Source organism: Rhipicephalus sanguineus, chromosome 10 (genome assembly GCF_013339695.2).
Source record: "Rhipicephalus sanguineus isolate Rsan-2018 chromosome 10, BIME_Rsan_1.4, whole genome shotgun sequence".
Lineage (NCBI taxonomy): Eukaryota > Metazoa > Arthropoda > Arachnida > Ixodida > Ixodidae > Rhipicephalus > Rhipicephalus sanguineus.
In genome coordinates, this window is record NC_051185.1 from 46480505 (window position 1) to 46499166 (window position 18662).

An 18662-nucleotide genomic window follows, 5' to 3' on the forward strand; every position below is an offset into this window, starting at 1 on the left:
GTTCAACTAGTACTGCCTACAGGAAACTTCCTTAGAGTGGCGTAGACGGTAATGAAGCATAGCACGTCAAAAGCCCTTCAGCATTTCGCTAGCACGGCATCTCTGTATCACGGTATCAGCATGTCTTCGCATTGCATGTGATCCCTTTCCAAAGTGTTCTCAGAGAGCGGCTCTTTACAGCACACTTAACGACTTTACACCTCATCTTTTTGTGTAGCCCTCCGATGCCCAAATATGGCAAACAATACAAGTCTGGCAGCCCACGAGACATGTTGAGATTCGTGAATCTGAAGTAACCTCTAACATCGCCAAAGAGAGGCAATGGTGTGCTTCTCGTTTTGTCAAAATAATTTCCCTAAGAGATGCGCTAAAGTTTCTTTTTTTTTAATCATTACTGAAGTTTCACCAAACTTTCTGAGGCACTGAAATCTTCAATTATGCGGTACCCAAGTAGTTGGGTTTCCACACGGCACAGGGCATTTCTGGCAGGAGCGATATAGAAATTACATGGACTGCACACAGAGTGATTGCCCTGCATCTGAATAATCGCTGATGCTAAGAGAGCACGTACTTTTTTCCCAGTGGGGACATCGAACACGAGCACACTAAGGTCCTTGGACGTGCACGCTCCGCAAAATAGCATCATTTTCCTACTGACACGCGCCTTGCATTTTTGTTTTTGTTTTTTTGCAAACCAGTGATCGGGCAATGCAGCTTAAAAATTGTGTCAATGATGTCAACTTACGCCTGTCTTGCCGCTCTCGTCTGACAGCTTCCTGATCTTATCTTCAGTGTGTTTCAGAACTCCATCCAGAACATGCACGAACTTCAGCAGTTTTCGTTCTGCCATCTGAAAGTAACAACAAACTCAACATCAAACACAAGCACACCAATGTCCTTGGATGTGCATGCTTTGCAAAGTAGTAAAATTTTCCTACTGACATGCACCTTCCGCTATTTCAAGCCAGTGCTCAGGCACTGCAGCCAATACATTGTGGCAATTACAAGTGTAATTCATGAATAAGAAATGTGCTGCAGTGCTGAACTGCCATTTCTGCGAGCAGTGGTCAGCTATGTGTACAGCAAATATCTCATCTTGTGGCACTATTTGCAGTCACCGTAGCTCATTGTATGTCGCATGCCACTGCTGCTACTTGCGACACTTACGGTAATGGTAAAGGACTAGTGCGTGGAACGTGTCGTATAGGAAACAATTCCATCGTTTGTTTCTGAAGGTGCTCTACAACAATGCGATCATACCTTGGGTCTTCAGCCAATTGTGACAATGTTTATATAGGACATGGCCTATAGGTCTGTAGGCCAGACGTTGTACTAACGACTGTTTAAGGAAACATTGTTTAGCAATTAAGAATGGAAAAAGGTCCCATTCGCCTTTCCACTGTGCCTCATCTGGCTGCGTACCGCAGTTTGATCGCACGCGACTTCATCCAAGGAGCTGGGATGCACCATAGCTTGCTCGGGAACTACTAGAAGCTTTTCATATTAGAAAAAAGGCGATTCTCACATCAGCCGGCCGTCGGTATTGCTGCACGATAGGGATTTTTAGCTGTTAGTTAAGTTTTCAACATAGTTTAGGGTTTCATCCGCAGATGGCGTTGCAGTCCGAAAAGTGGGCATCCGCTCTGCCTCACTTGACCGCAAGAATGTTCGGCTAAAACATGAAAGGCGCGTTGTCGCTGCTATAAAGCAACGCGTTTAAGCGGAACAGGAGCGGACCGTAGGATCTGCCACCTAAAGGTGTCTAATATCTGTCAGTAAAGTGCGAAACTTAAAGACTGCACTGAAGGAGACAGCGTTACAGCACGCGGTACTACTTTAGAGCTACGTATAATTCTATCAGAGCCGCAAAAAACAAACAAACAAAAGAATCTACAGCGTCGTCATTTTGCATCTGAGCACCTGGCGCGGCAGCCTTTACGATAGCTTCGTTCCTTTTCATAGCGATAACATTTCACTTCTGTTCTGCAGTGGGCCCGTCCACATTGCCGCGAAACCAACGACAGGGGCGACGCTGTCGAACAGAGACAACAGCGGGCAAATGTTCATCGCAAACGAGCAACATGCGGAGCACAAAGCAGAGCGCCGACTTCACCGCCAATCCAGCTTGGAACCTCTAAGGTCGCGCCGACGCCGATGTGATCTTGGCCATTAAGTAGCGTTCAGCAGCGTTCGTGTGCTCATGTGATGCGAAAAGCGGACGCACCAGTCCTTTATCAACGCCGTATGCAAGCAATATATCATCATCGCATTTTTCTATCGACTGCTGACTCACGCCGCGCTCACCGCTTACGCTCTCTCCGTGAGAAATCACAGCCGGGCTCGAGGGGTGAGAGGGCAAGTTCATTGCGAGAGGGAAAGCACAGTATAAACCAAGCATAGACATGAGTGAAAGCATACAATAAAAGAGTTGGGAAAGGGAAGCGAGGGCGAAGGGAGAGAGTTAAGCATAGCAAATCAATGTAGATATAGTCAAGGTAAGGAATGAGTGAGGCAAGAGGAAACTAGGAGGGAGGTAAGCGGAGAGAGGAGCGGCGGCAGAGGTGGCAGGGCGGCGCTGAGAGGGAACGGAGCCAATGCGCAGCCCCGCCCAGCGCAGGTGGTACGACGTTAGTAATGACGTCAGCGCTCTCACATCAGCGGGCCTTTTGCTTGCCCTGGACTTCCTCGACGTAGCGCTTTCGGCATAGGACTTCCGTCGCTGAGGCTTTCCTCAGCTCCACTGTCCATTGGTGTTCACGATAGTAAAGCCACGTCTAGAATTTTTAAAAAACTTCATTGATTTAAACACGGGACCTCTCCTGCTACGCATGAGTCGTCAGAAAAGAGGCGCCCATGCAAGTTGTGCGCAGAAAGACCCGGAATGCCAAAAATTCCGAAACAATAACACCCGCAATAAAAGCCTGACTCCGAAATTGAGAACGAGATAGTGTCGAAGCAGGGCTGATTTGTCGGAGAGGGACCCTCCTCACGACCCGCCGAAGCGGCGTCATGACGACCCTCCGCAACAACTGTCACAAGGCACCGAGAAGCTAACAAGACGCCATACAGCGAAAATACCAGTGGCCATCTATGACGATAAACTACTTCAAAGCCAGGATGTAGCAACGGTCGTGCTCGAATTGAGCGCTCGCGATACATTTGACGCTCGCTTCGAAAATCCGCATCGAATAACGACTCTCACCCTAAAAAATAACGCAGCATTCAGCAGGTTACTCCGTGCAGTAGGCAAGATCAACCATGCAGAAAACCCTCAATGTACACACAATGGACGAGTTGCAGTAATTACAAGGCAGCTTTCCTGCACTACAAAAATTCATTCACAATAGCGGCGCGTCCCGCCCTTGCTGCAAACAGGCAGTTCTAAAATAGGGCACGAAAGTTGGGTACGCAAAGCATAGCGTTTGTCACCACTGCGTATGCGTCGTACGCTATCCTCTTGCGGGCTCCCGTTGCCACCGCAACGAACGCCATCGTTGCATATGCTATTAGGCAGTTTTAGAATAGCGTATACGCAACGCTTTGCGCTAACTTTTCGCGCAACTGTGCATGCCTCTTACACTAAACGCTTGCGGGCTCCCGTTAAGTGATGGAAACAGCCGGCCGCAGACGCTAATGCTAACTTGGCATACGCTATCCTAAATCTGCCCATTCTAAAACTGCCTCTTAGGAAGTGAGTATTAGGATTGAGTAAAATGCGCTCGCGTGGACACGCGACAAGACGCGAGAACAACACTCAACGGCCGCAGGGCCCGCAACAAACGTTACGCAGCTTTTGAAATCCTGCGGACGCTCGCAAAAAAGCATGCGTTCTCCCGCGTACTGGGCTACGCACACTGTCACCGCCGTGTGTTTCCTGCGTACGCAGAGCCGCTGCGGACGCCCAACTATTACTGTCTAACACGCAGTGTAGCATTTCACGTGTTAGACCATGGCAAAACGCACAATTGAGAACGCGCGTCGCGTCTCCCTCTAGTCCGGCCATTGCCAACTGCTTGAAACGTTGCACTGCACGTAACAATTGTAGCGAGAAAGACGGGACGCACCGCCATTGTGAACAATTTTTTTTGTATTGCACAAAAGCTACCTTGTAAGTTTTTGTAGCTCGTCTATTTTCGCAAGCAGTTGTGCGCGCCGTGACGGTGCAGCGTCTCCTGCAACGCTACTCGTCTCAGTCGGGGTAAGGGGGGAGGCACAGACGCAACTACAACGCACTTCTGAGGGAGAGAGAACGGAAACGCTGGCGTTCCGACGTTGCATAACGTTGCAGCAACACGAGCGACATTCAGTAGCGAAGACCAACAAACACGTGAACGGCGTGGTTCACGATAAACCGCGGCCGCTACGTGAACGCTACTAGCGTTCCACTGCGGTCGTTCTAAACTCGCCGAAGAAAACGAACCGCCCGTGAGTCCTGCGCGATTCAGTTGCGATTAAGAATAATTTCATCGTCCTTTAAAACTGCAGTTATCCTTCTCGTCGTTATTGTTGTCGGACATACACACCGCGCTCTCGACAACAACAAAATGGTAAGCGCGTAGAGTTTAAACGCAACCATTACTGTATGCGTCAAAACTACCAATACCCGCGACACTCAATGCAAACGCGTCGACTCTCTGATAACTCATGCGACTGCAAAAGCAGAAATTGAAATATTCTGAATGCGCACACGCAGCCGCACAGTACCTCAAAGCTACACCCCTCCCCCCCCCCCTCCAGAAAAAAAAAGAACTGCGTGACCTAAAGAAACAAAGAAGGAACGATTACCTCAACTTTCCGCTACTAATGTTTTATTACAACTAAAAGCCACGGGTACCCGACAACCACGGGTACCCGACAGCCTCTCAGTCCCGATCGAAGAATCATCGTCAGCTAAAAAAGAAAGACTACAGGGACTACTGATTTATCCAATAATCTGCGTAAAACTAAAGAAAAGGCAAGATCCAACTATATGAAAACACTTACTTGAACTTGCTGCACACTGAACGCGTCGTCGTCGAAACGGGTCCTGTAGAAAAAAAAGCACGGGTTCTTAAAAATAGAACCCACCAACAGATATATTTACGTCCGTTGTACCACGATACGCACGTAAATGAATCTCGCGCTGTGCATAATGCGTGCATATTGCAGGCAGCCTTCTTTACTGTTCCTGTCTAGAAGCCAGTAGTGAAAGCGACTGCTGCAGAAGCGTCTCCGAACGAGACGCTGCGGTGACGCCCGCTGTCGCAAAAAGATGCAGGCGTAACCTTGCCTGTCTGCGCTAAAAAAAAATCAAAGAGCAAACACGACTGAACGTTTCAGCTCACCTGATCAGACCTGATTTCCTGGGGCCAGCCACCAGCAGACTGGCGAACGCAGAAACCGCGACCCGCGGGGACAAAACGACTGCTGCAGGTGGAAGTTCGAACGCAAATCGCGCAGCACGGCAGCGCGCCCTGCCCGCGCTGAAAATGGCGAAAGCGCCGACTGGTGTCGCTTCTATCGAAGCGATGACACGCACACAAAAAAAGAACGCTATAAAATGAAATAGCACCAGAGACATTTATTTTCACAGATAATTATAATTATGCCATCTTATTTTGTTCGCACTTCAGTTTTGTGCACGTTGGAAGAGTGCGACGTGGTATAGCGATCCGCCCGCAGCGTTTGTGTCGCTGTCTTTTGCTGACCTCATCATGGAGAAAGAAAAATACAACGAGGAAGCTTCACATGACTATCTTGAAGCCCAGCCAGGAAAAAAATGAAACAGGAGCATGCTGGGAATTTTGACAAGAGTTGAAGGACATGGAGCACGAGGAGAGAGCGGCGTCCGAGGAGTTTGGCTTGTCGAAAGATGCACTGCATCCTATTCTTTTTATCTTTTTTTTTCTCCTCCATGCACCTCATTCAACCCCGTCCCACTATCTTCTTTTTTTAAGCGAAGCTTCTACAACTCACAGATTTTGGCGTCGTATATACTAAAAAATCACGTCATCTCCAGCTAAAGGGGACCATGAGGCGGTGCGAAGGAGCGTTTCGGCATGTCGAGCCCGCGTTTCAGAGAGGGAGAGTAACGGGGGAAGGGGAAAGGGAGAGGGGGTGGGGAGGGGAAGAGGGAGAGGGAGAGGGGAAAAGGGATGGGAAGGGAGGAGGGGAGCGGAAGCGGAGGTGTGTGGAGACGGTTTGCGCATGCGCAGTAAGGGTGGTCACGCCGCACACCACCGGTTTGAACTCCGCCATAAGATGCTTCGCATCTAAAACAACCCGGCGCCCACGAGCTCAAAGAAATGCGGCCCTCAAATGTGCTGATGCTCTTTCGGTCGTAGGCTTGCCGGCGATCACTCGTTTGTTGTACAGGAATATGATCTTCTGTCGGGGTCATTTTTCATTTCACGTTGCCGCATTTCAGTGCAGCCAATTAATAATAATAATATCTGGGGTTTAACGTCCCAAAACCCCGATATGATTATGAGGGACGCAATAGTGGAGGGTTCCGGAAATTTCGACCGCCTGGGGTTCTAACGTGCACATAAATCTAAGTACACGGGCCTCAAACATTTTCGCCTCCATCGAAAGCAGCCAATTCATTGTTGCAGTTCTTAATTGTTTCACGCATGACCATCGGTGTTGCTTGTATGGTAACATAATTAAGTGTTGCACTGAAATCACGTGGGTGAAGGCATGAAGGAAGGATAAAGTTAGTAGGGAACATTGCGCAGAGCAATAGAAAAAAAAAAAGAAATAATAAATAGGTCAGGTCCGCACACGCCAAGCTTAGTTTGGCCCCATTTTTCCTATGAAATAAGGGCTCCTTACTTTCTTTCTTTTTTCTCTTTTTTTCATTTTTTCACGCAGAATGTATACGAGAACGTGATTTACTTCAATCAGAGAGATTTTCAAAAAAAAAATTAAAAATGGTCTTTTGAGAAAACTATTTTCAAGCTTCGGCGTTTTTGTTAAAGCACATACGTTTCAGCACAACTTTAGAGTACAGCATTTAGCGCGAAAACCACGGCAATTATTTTAAAACAAAGCGTAAATCTCAAGGTAAATATGTAAAAGTTTTATTATCCTCAGCTTCCCGAAATACAGGTATCATGTGCCGTTTGCCATGTTTGTGATTTCTTTTCTCAAAAGTCCTTCGACGGCGAAATAAAGGAGTAATAAGATTGCATTTCATTTGTTTTTTTTTGCGGGGAATAAACATTGGGGACCAAGAAGTGCACGTTTTTTTGTTTTTTTTTTTAGATGCGCTTAAAGTTCAGAAACTGCGAAAGTGGTGGAGAAGTGTACGTTTTTGGGGGGACAAAATTTGTACAATTTTTTTAGGCGAACGTTTTGTTTTTACGCAGAACTAACATGGAAATCATTGCTCTTGCTACAAAACCTGCGCCCACACTAAATTTCATCGAAATCGTGAATGGTGACCGGAACATCGCGTTCGTTCTCATCTGGATGCACAATCCTGCGTATGGTAGTTATTGTATTTCGCCCCACTTGCCCCGCCACGGTGGTCTAGTGGTTATGGCGCTCGACTGCTGACCCGAAGGTCGCGGGATCAAATCCCGACCGCGGCGGCTGCATTTTCGATGGAGGCGAAAATGTCTGAGGCCCGTGTACTTAGATTTAGGTGCACGTTAAAGAACCCCAAGTGGTTCGAAATTTCCGGAGCCCTCCACTACGGCGTCTCTCATAATCATATCGTGGTTTTGGGACGTTAAACCCCAGATATTATTATATATTTCGCCCCACTTAATGAACACTCCATCGCCGGGGTTCGAACTGTTTATATATATTATGCTTTGTGTTGATACCTATCTTAAGCTGCACTTTGCAATTTGGTTAGCGGGGAGGCCGTTCATGCTTGTTACAACTTGCGTTCATAGCATTGTCGTTCACGTATATAGTAATTCGTGTTCGGCTACATTTTGCATTGTACTTCGGAGTTTGTGCTGTAACAAACTGCTTGCGTATATCATAATTTCTGGGCGTAGCATTATTGTGCATGTATATTTTCGCTTGTACTGCGCAAAACCCTTCATGGCCTATGTTCATTGATCGATTGATCACTCATACGTCCTCGTTGCTTTCTATGTATCAGTCAGGCTCGGGTTCTCCTCAAGAGGCGCAAACGTCACTTTTCTTCCAAGCCTGTCCTCATCCTTGAAATGAAATAAAAATTGAATTGATTTGAAATTAGAACTGAATTGAAATTGAACTTCGAACCCACTTTTTTTTAACTTTGCAGAGGGCGACACACTAGCCTTTAGCCGTAAGCTCACAATAGTGGACGACTGGGGGGTAGTTTTATAAAGGTCCAACAGGGCTGGGCAGTATCGCGATACAAGAATATCGCGATAGTATTTCAGAGATACATTTGAGTATCTGTATTTCTGTATCGAGATACATTTGAAAAATGTATTTGTATCTCAGTAGTGAAATACATTTACAATGTATCGTTTGTATCGTGATACAACGCAGGACACGGGTATCCCGTTACATTTTTTTTTTTTTTGTCGGGAATGAGTTGAGGCGTGTTTCCAAGGGGGCAATGACGTCTTTTTTTGTGTGTGTGCCAAGACAAGCAAAGGCGCGCTGCCGGTCGCCGACAGAAAGGGCGGCGATGGTTTCCCCTCAAGCGCAGAATGGTCCATGTGGTAAAGTGCGCGACGCCACAGACGGCAGAATCGCGGAGGCAGTGTTGTCGGCCTCTGCCGACGAAAGTCGCTGTCTTTCAAGGCCAGTGCAGCACGCCTGATTTTTTTCGGGTGGCATTCGTGACCCTCCCGCGCAGATACCGCCTTGCAACCGAGGGTTTGCAATGCTTCGTGTGCGTTCAGTTCTCAAAGCGGCGGCACTTCGAAAAGCAGTTCCCGTAGTCGCGGAGGAAGTGACTAGAAGATGGCTATCTTTGTCGCGCTTTCAGCCACCTCTCCAGCGTGTCGGGGTGCGTTCCTAATTGATCACAAGCGTGAAACTGTCTTTTGTGGTACCAGGCTCCCCCACCGTCGGAGCCGACTTCGCCTGTGGCGGCTTGCTGAAATGGGTGCTGGTAGCGTCGGTGGTGGTGATAGCTTTATCGAAGAGTGACCCTTTCGGCCCAGGCGATGAGTGCTTGCTGTAGTTTCTGATGGGGCGCTCTGAGCAGCTGTACCTGTTTCCACGTCTTTTTAGAAAGCAGGCAGGAGCGACTTGGGAGGGCTTAAACTCTCTCACTCCCAAACAACGTGATTTTAGGAAGCCAATGTATGAATTGTGCAGTTTTGGCGTATTGGGTTCCATTGCGCGTAGGTAATTATGGCCAGCCTATATGGGCAGCGGAATCCTCAGCCGTCTGACCTGGCGCTGACCGGACCAGACGGCTGAGGATCCGAGGATAGAGACCGACTTCAGCTTCTGAACAGACAGAACAACCCACGTGAGGGCGGAAGTGTTTCGGTATCCAGATGACCCGAGAAGAGATATCGCCACGCTGCAGGGCTATCCGGCTATGAAGGCGGAATTTATTCACTATAATACGAATTTGTGCTCGTCTGCAGCGGTAGAGAGACATTTATTCTTTCGCGAGTCTTGTGCTGAGGTCGAACCGACGCTGTCTAGAAGACAGCCTATTTGAGAGGCTCACACAGCAACCTTCTCAGCAAAGCAGATCTTATGTGCAAAATGTATGCATACCTTTTTCAATTCACTGGAGTTCATTAGTGATTCGAGTGATTTGCTTAGACTGTGCTATTTCTAGCTTAGCTCATTTTGTTGTCACCAAGTATGTCGATTTCGGTGTCCAATGCTTGTTACTCTTGCTGTGAAATAGCGTACTTTTTTATTGCAATTGATACGTGTAACTATGTCATTATTACTAATTATGTACTTTGTAACCCCCCTCCCTCTGCAATGTCTTATTGGCGCTGAGGGTACTGTAATAAATAAATGAATGAATAAATAAATAAATAAATAAATAAATAAATAAATAAACTGGAAGTATCAATGCGTTGCAACTTTACTAACAACATTATGGTGCACTTATAGATGTCTTTGCGGAGTATGAGCATCCTTGAAATAAAAAAAAAGTATTCCAGTATCTGTATTGCTGTATCTGTATTCCGGAATACTTTTTTCGTCCTATTGCGAAAGTATCTCCGAAATATCCCGTTACGCTAAAGGCAAATGTATCTCAGTATCTGTATTTTAGGCTTCCAGTCCATGTATTTCGATATCTGTATTCCGGAATACTTTTCCGAGTATCTCTGCCCAGCCCTGAGGTCCAACTATATAATGGATATTATAAGGTGCACAACTGCAGCTTTATTATTATTTCGAAATATTATGGCGTTCCATTCTTCCATATAATTCTTTCAATGCCAGTCAGATGTGGAAACGATCGAGAATGACAGTAATGCATGCGATAGACGTACCCCCCCCCCCCTCCCATTCAAAACTTTGCGGAACGTGAAATTTCCGAGAAAGCTATATTCCCGCTTTGTCTGAAAACATAGCTTCCAAATAGACGCTCCCGCCTGTAGTGGTTCTTGCGACCCACGCAGCTACCTGCTAGGTTAGAAGCGCCGTGCTCTAACAAAGCAGAAATTCTCACTTGCAGTGGAGCGCCCACGTTCCGTGAACTTTTGTGGACGTGTTAAGTATCAATACTGCATATCACACATGTGGTCAATACAGGACGGGAATTGCAAGCAACAAACAAAGCAATGAAAAGTAACAACCAGGCAATCGATAAAAAAGAAAAACAAAGATACGTAATTCAAGACATGGTACGTTAATTACAAATTTTTACAATCACAAAATATTTTCTGCGGTGAGTATGCTTAGGTACAGTAGCGTGATGATTTACTCTATGAAGTCGAACCCGCATATATCGAACTAACTAAAAAACAGGAATTAGTTTTCTGTATTGTACAATTCGATATAAAAATCATAAAGAATTTACCGCATTTTCGACGCGAATTACAGTGCGCGAGTTGGTTTCACGGCACTGCTTCACAATAATGCAAGAAAGGCGGCTTACCGCATTACGCGGGGAAGATTTTAGTATGTATTTTCGCGCCGTTTGTAGTTGGGGGTGCAGGTTACCTGCAGAGGTGCATTGTAGGCGAGAAAATGCGGTATCACTGTAAGCAGCGACTCAACATCTTGAAACGCAGCTGTGCGTTCTCGTCGGGCAGCGGAAGCTGCAGCCTTGGATAATGTTTTAACGCTTTTTTTTTTTTCAATATCATTACCCGAGGTGCTACTTGGGATGATGTGCGCAGCGGCGACGTCGGACTTCTCTACGTTCGACTGTGTTGGTTATCGCCAACTTCGCGGAGAACAGCCAAGTTATTATGTTTTACGGCAGCCATTGCGTTAAGGGACGTAAGAAGCAAACGCAGCCCGACGTTGCACACCGTAAATTTCAAACTGCGCGGGCCTGAAATCGAAACCGAAAGTGCGCATTGGCTTCACCAGCCATGTGTATGTCTCGGAAAGAAAAGGCAGGCTCTTAATTTTCTTTCTTTTTCTTTACTCAGCAGCATTCTTTTTCTTTATCATGGGGGATAGGAAAGAAACATTCGACTTTACCAACCGCCAGGGAACAAAAAAGCGCTAGCGCTGCAGTGACGTCACCGCGACCTTACTATTGAGGTGGCGCGTCGAGCGCACGGTAGTTTTGATTTTTGTTCCAAGGCCCGTATTCCCAAAAGTACAGTGTACTAGAATGGGGCAGTGGGCTCACTGCCGTATCCCTGCGCCGCGCCGCCGCGGCCCTCTCCGCGTCGACAGCTTGAGCGCCCGCCAGGGGCGCTGCCGCCAGTTTCTCCTGAAAACTCTTGCGCGGTGTGGAGCGCGTCCCCTTGGTCGGTGGGGGTTAGGCTGGTTACGCTGTAGTTGCGGGGGTATCAACAAACGCGGGGTTGGTGGCGGGGAGAGGGCCACCACAATGACACAAAAACAGATCACAAAAAAAAATGAGGAGGGCAGGGAGTCGAGCATTTTATTCTTTTTTTTAAAACTGACCCAAGTAGTTGAAGCTGTTTCCATTTGTGTGTGCCCTGCAGCGCATGTTCACGCCGTTCATTCGTTTGAAGGACCTTTGTCGGCACCCCGCGTGCCGCTTTACTGCACTTATATATGCTTGTTTTTCTGAAGGATCGGCATCTGTGTCTATCCGCAAATCGCAACTGTCTCAAAGACGGCCCGCCGCTGCATCTGGACGAGAGGGACGCGCTTTTTTACAGCCTCAGGCGGTCGTGCACATAGAGCATGCAGCGTACATGCAGAGAAATTTCTGGGGCTGCGTTTGACAACAAAAAACAGCTGGACCCAACGAAGCTAGGAGTGACCGCAGAGTCAAGTGTGACAGCAATAAAAGCAAGAAAACGCGCGAGGGTGGTGACAACAAAACCATACCCGTGCTTTAGTAAAAAAAAAGGGGGGGGGGTTAGGGGTACTTCTAAAAAAATAATAAAGAACGCTGGTACGTCGCTGCTTGTTTCGCTATCGAAGTCCTAAGCACAGAACTATACTGACGGATGAAACGGGCCAGGATAGTGACGTACAGAAAAGGAGATGTAGAGGGGGGCTGAAGTAGCTCTCATTAGGAAGCGGGGGAGGTCCAAAGGGATTGGGCTCTCTTTGGGATGCCCCAGTTCCTGGTAGATCGACGTTGTCATCGGCTGTTGACTGCAAACATCGCCGGCGTTTCTTGCTGTCCTTTATTTTTCATTTTCGTAGTCGACTAGCAGATGTTCATACAGTACGTTTGTTACATCTGTTTATTGTTCGACCACGAGTGACATTTTCGGCATTGATAATTCATATTGTGATATGGCAAAAATTTGCGCATACATAGGCAGGGTTTTGTGTACATAAAATCAGTATGTCAGTGCGTGACACCAGGGGCGTAGCCAGAAATTTTTTTCGGGGGGGGGGGGTTCAACCATACTTTATGTATGTTCGTGCGTGCGTTTGTATGTGTGCGTGCCTATATACGCAAGCAAAACTGAAAAATTTCGGGGGGGGTTTGAACCCCCCCAACCCCCCCCCCTTGGCTACGCCCCTGCGTGACACTGTTGAGTGTTTCTTCGTGTCCTGTTTTATCCGCGCTGGTGCAATTCCAAAGTGCAATAAAAATATGTACGCACGTGATACATGTAACTTGTTATGTACTCATATTAGGTATGTATAAATATTTTTTTTTATTGGGTATACGAGTCCAACTGCAGTTTTGGTAACCTAGCTAGCTTGTACGATCTAAGTGTGTAAATAAAAATTTTTTTAAGCGTACGGTGCGGATACATTTATTACGAAGCCGAGTGATTCCAACCATTATTGATTCGCGAAAAAGAAAGAACATTAAGTGGGTTAGTAGACCAGCTAGATCATATATACGCGAAAAAATTTTAAAAATGAGGCGTTGTTTATATTAATTCGGCATAGTGGGGCTCGAAAGGCGGGAGTGAAGTCGCTATGATATCTACAGTGGCGCAAGTGCATTGAAAATCGTATCGATCAGCAGGACAAAAAAAAAGAACGAACGCCCCCAACTACACACCCTGTTATTGCAGCGGCTGCGTGGAGGAGCATTCATTTATGCAATAGCCGCTTAAAACATCGCTCGCCCTCCGTAAATCAGTCACAACGACAGTAACTTATTTCACAACACACAGAAAACTTGCATCAAAAGAACTTCCGTGAGTTGCGCACCGTAAGATTGACTTTTCTTGCGCGCAAAACAACAACGCGCGCTATCCGCGCCCTGCAACCCGCCGGAAAGTTTCAGGTGACGCTGTGAGCCGCGCCGCCTGTCGGCGGCGACATGAAGTGCGTCACGCTCCGCCGCTCAGTGAGCGCACTATAAACTTCTAGAACACTGTACCAAAAGGCGACAATCGCAAAAGTATCGCCTTTGGTGCGCGCTGATTGGCTATTGAACAAATGGATGGATGGATGCTATGAGCGTCCCCTTTAAAACGGGGCGGTGACATGTCTGCCACCAGGCTCGAGGAAAAAAAAAAAAAAAAAAAAAAAAAAAAAACTTCCTTGTTTCATGTTGGCCAAATACCTTATCTACATTGATTAAATCTATGTTATTATACCAAAAAATATAAAACCGGAAAAGTTAGGGCGCCATCTGGTAGTTCCGCCGACGTCAATTTTGCGTCATGGTGCTCGATGGTGCTCCCCACGGCCACCTGGATCGGGGCGCGCGGTGGTGTTGCTCCGGCCGTCCCATTCGGCGCGCGCCCCTTTGAAAAAATGTAATTGAGGTAGTTCAGCCGCGCGCCGCGACGCGGCGCTCTCCTCCCACCCCCTTGCGGATGATGCCGCGCTGGCCGCGCCGTAGACAGCCGCAGATGTGTTTGGAAAAATGCACACTGGACATCGTGCACGTGGTGACTGGAATCAAGGTACGCTGTTATATATTGTTAATCGGGCTTTACACAGTGAGTGTTGTTCTCTGTAGCATATTACCGTCGAGATAGAGCCAAGCAGCGTTCTTAGGGGACTTCGTATGGCGCGGCGCGTTCATATCCCATGACCACGGCCGCTACATAAGTGCCATATGACACATGTATTGTGCTGAGTACGTGATTTGCCGTGCTTCTCATTCTTTCTTTTGGCGCTCGTTTCTCCCACGGCCGCCTGGACCGGCGCGCGCCATGCTTCTTTCTAAAGGAAATACATTTCGTGTCGTCGGCACTGCATAGCTATCTTCTGCGGTCGAGCGCTGTCTTAAGAGCATCACGTTGCTGGAAAACTAAATTGCGGTAATGATAATGATGTAGACGTTTTCACCTTGCCGATGATAGGCAACATTTTGGTGGGCACGTCTTTTTGCATTCTGAAGTTCCCACGATACGACAGTGATGTGAATGAGACGTTCTTATTTAAGCGCAGGCCGCATGTAGGCGAATTTGAACTCGAAAGCGATGAGCGCGCGCTTGTCGCCTGCGAATTAGCTAAGGGTCGGTCGCGCAGTGGCCACTTTCGTTTTGGTATCGCTTGTCGTTTTAGCGCGACAGCATGGAAGAGCCCGTTTCGCAGTAATTCCGGTGTCGGCGGCGGTGTGTGTGTGTGTGTATACGTTCGTGTGCGTCTGTGTATGCGCGCAGATATTGCTGTCGCATTTAACTCTTAAAGGCGAAGCTTAAGGGTCCCTCAATTTCCGCCTCCATTATTGCGTGCATGCGGTTTGCCCTTTAAGATTCGAACTAATCTACCGGTTCGTTGGCTGAGCGGCTGCTGATAAGGCTTTCTGCGACTAGCATATATGTTTTCATATGCATTTTCACATTGTCATACCACGCTGACTTCAGGCAAGTAATTTGTTTTTTAGTCTGCGTTGGGATTCCGTGTGTAATTTACCGTGTTTTTCAGAAACGTGCCGTACTGCTGCGTGCCTTACTGTAAGTCAACACCAATGAATATTACGTTGCCTCGACGCCAAAGTGTCATTCCTTCCAGCAGGTAAAGCTCGCGCACTCAAGGCCGCAGCATCCCAAGGGAAATCCGCCAACCTCCTTTAAGCAGCGGAACCAACCTTTGGATCGTTGCCGCTATTCTGGAAGCACTCAGAAAAATGGAGTTTTTAATAAATCTCGTGCTTTCCTTCGCATGTATACTTTTTACTGATATGCTGCACTTAAGAACACCAAAACAATTTTCTTGAAAAGTGACTCACGGGTGTTTTCGCTTCGGTCACCAACACCACGACAAGGACTGGCGCACACACACACACAAAAATAAAGAATATAGCGATAGCCGCCATCCATCCTTTTATGTGCTTTTTGTGAACGTGGTGGAAGTGCTATTCTAACCCACGGTTACTCTACTGCGATATCTTCAAGGCGCCGCTATGCGCCGCAAACCTTCCCGCATAGAGCGCAAAGGAATGGAGGGGTAGTAGGCGCGCGCCGCGGTGCGGCGAAAGGAGCGGTCACGCCCCTTTCTGCAATTACGCCTCCTCCGTCCGAACGGGACGGCCGGAGCAACACCGCCGCGCGCCCCGATCCAGGTGGCCGTGGTGCTCCCCATAGAGTTTCCTACAATACTTACTAGAGGGAACTCTGGCGCTAGTGTCTATGGGAGCTGCAACGCATGACGCTTCAGCCAGCATGGGAATGATGGGTAGTACACAAATTTGTCTAAACTTCGTACTTTCGGCTCCGTTTGGCTCCGCGTCGGCTGCATCCGCTTTGTCGAAAAACAAAGTTCAGCAAAAGTTAGCAGTTTCACTTCGCCACTTTAACTTCTTTAGGCTCAGCAATTCAAATCTGGTCACGAAGTTCACAACGGTCTATTCTTTTATCCGAAACGAACGCCAAAACACAGCAATAAACAAAGCCACAAGTACGTTTGAAGCCGCAAGCACGAAGGCTAGGCAAATTTGTGTACTACCCATCATTCCCATGGTAGCTGAACGATCGCAGCGCCAGAGTCCCCTCTAGTTAATTTTAGGAAACTCTATGGTGCTCCCGACCAAGGAGGTTATATACTATTTCTTCTGGAGTGGAGGTGGCGCCCCCGTAAGTGAAGCCGGTCGCCGCCATATTGCAAAAGGAAAAACTCGGAAGCAGACGACGGAGTGCGCTCCGTTGCCCCGCCGTCGCAGTTGTCTTTGGGGACGGTGGCATGCTTTTGTAAAGCAGTTAAACATTTTACGAGGCCATGGCGACTTCGTGCGTCGCTTATGGCTGCACAAATCGCAATAAGAAGACGCCTGGGATCACTTTTCACGTGTAAGTGTCCTCACTTAGTTCGCTGACGATTGTCTGTTTTTCGTGCATGCTGTTAAACTGGAAACAATTTGAAAGGTGCGCATAAATGTAATACATGCGTGCAGTTGTAGCGACGAAAATTTTACGCTTTAAATGTTCGCTGACACGACGTTGTAGTCTAGCTGGACGTACCGATTGGTACGAGTAGGAAGTCAGAACGCCCTTAGAATTCCGAGCTTTCTGGTGTTTTCTTGCAAGTCAAGACTGACGGCGTGCATGCATATTTATCCGGTGCATGGATATCGAATTTGATGGATGTTTATCGAGGAATTGGCAAACGCAACATTCCATGACGTGATTATCCGTGTTACATGTTTCCAAAAGACTGCGCGCAGCGTTCTACCTGGGAACGTGCCGGTCGAAGAAGTGGTTAGAGAGCTAAGGACGGTTACCAGCTCGACCAGCTCTGACCACCTCTGCTCCATGTAAAACAATTTTATCTCTAAAATAAGGTGCCGCCCGTTTCATGGCCGATACCCCGTGGTGGGTTGCGCCAGGTTGCCAAGGAACAACCAACCAACCAACCACCTCTGCTCTATTCACTTCGCAGAATGCTGCTTCGACAGAACGGGGCAGATCGACGGCCTGGCACCTACAATTTGTACCTACAATTTTTCCTGCTTTCCCAGCGCATCTACAAAAGCCTGTTAGTTTCTACCTCCTTGACGTAGCTTCAACACAAATAGTTACGAAAAGAAAAAATTGCGGCAAAAGCAAGATGTAACTCTTTTGAAATCCGACCAAACCGAAATTGAAACACCGAAGGACGCGGCTGCTTTACTTTTTTATGCGTCTAGTCTGAGAGGGCGAGAGCTACCTCGTTTCGAGGCTGTGCGCGCTGCGCTTGCCGTGATGGCACACGTCGCCCACGTAGGTTAATGCTTGCGAATCCTCCTTCTGGCCAAATGTTCGCGTGATTGATGTGTGCTTATGTAAAGAGAATAAGTGCGTTCCACGTTAGCTTGTGGTTACCCCTTGAACACTGACGCCGTTACAACACAAAAACCCAGTTCCTAGTAACACATATATGTAATTACAGCGCGCTCGATATACGAAGCACCCCTTCGACAACAGATTATTCTGAAAGTCTGCAGCTGACATAATAGTATGACATAATTTGCTTCATAAACGAGAAGAGGCAACTGTTCGTGGGTTTAAAGCAGTTTCCATCTCATTTTTTTGATTGTGGGACTGCAAACCAACGCGCTCGCCGCGCGTATTCCATTGCCGTCTATGGCGGTCGCGCCGTGTTTTTCCTCTAGCTACATGGCCGCCGGCGGCTTCACTTGCTCCCGTTGGCGGCGGCCGGGACTGCCACTCCAGAGGTTCTATAGAACCTCCTTGCTCCCGACATATTTGCAATAAGCGAAGGCACCGTTAACCGTCGGTTCGTGGTGAAGTCTAGGATTTCAGTGGCGTAGGCGGTAGCTTCTAGTATTCAATCCTCAGTGGATATACGCAGCATTTTTTACGCTGAAGCTTTCATCGAGCATTACCTTGGGGTGTTATCAGCACTCGTTCTTTGCCAGCGCGTGTTTTTTCGTGGTTTGAACGTCCCAGGAGCATGAACCGTGCGTTGCTCGCGTGGCTTATCGCGAGCCGGCAACATCACAGAATACGGCAACAACGGCAACATGTTGAGATCTTGAGACGATGTCGCTGCGGCTGCACGCTACAGCTGAACTCTCCGAGCACGCCGTGTTAAACTCTCAACGAAAATACGTTTCACGCAAAGTTGAATTCTTTAAATATTATACTGTGCATTAAATAATCAAACAAAAAACGTTGAAAGCACTTTCAACACGTCTTATACGTCAAGTAGCCACAGTCAAGCCGGCCAAGCCTGGCCACTGCGTAGAAGCAGCAGCACACGCTCGAAAACGCCGTACTCGG

The 18662-nt window shown here is 47.6% G+C and overlaps 1 long non-coding RNA gene across 1 annotated transcript; it reads right to left on the reverse strand.

Annotated features, from left to right (window-relative positions):
* Positions 1–745: 745 nt before the first annotated feature.
* On the reverse strand, positions 746–18368 carry LOC119372648 (uncharacterized). The gene is made up of 3 exons (XR_005179613.2): positions 18266–18368; positions 4984–5026; positions 746–850 (listed from the first exon to the last, which is right to left on the reverse strand). It is a non-coding gene; the product is annotated as an uncharacterized LOC119372648 (long non-coding RNA).
* Between the last annotated feature and the right edge of the window lie 294 nt (positions 18369–18662).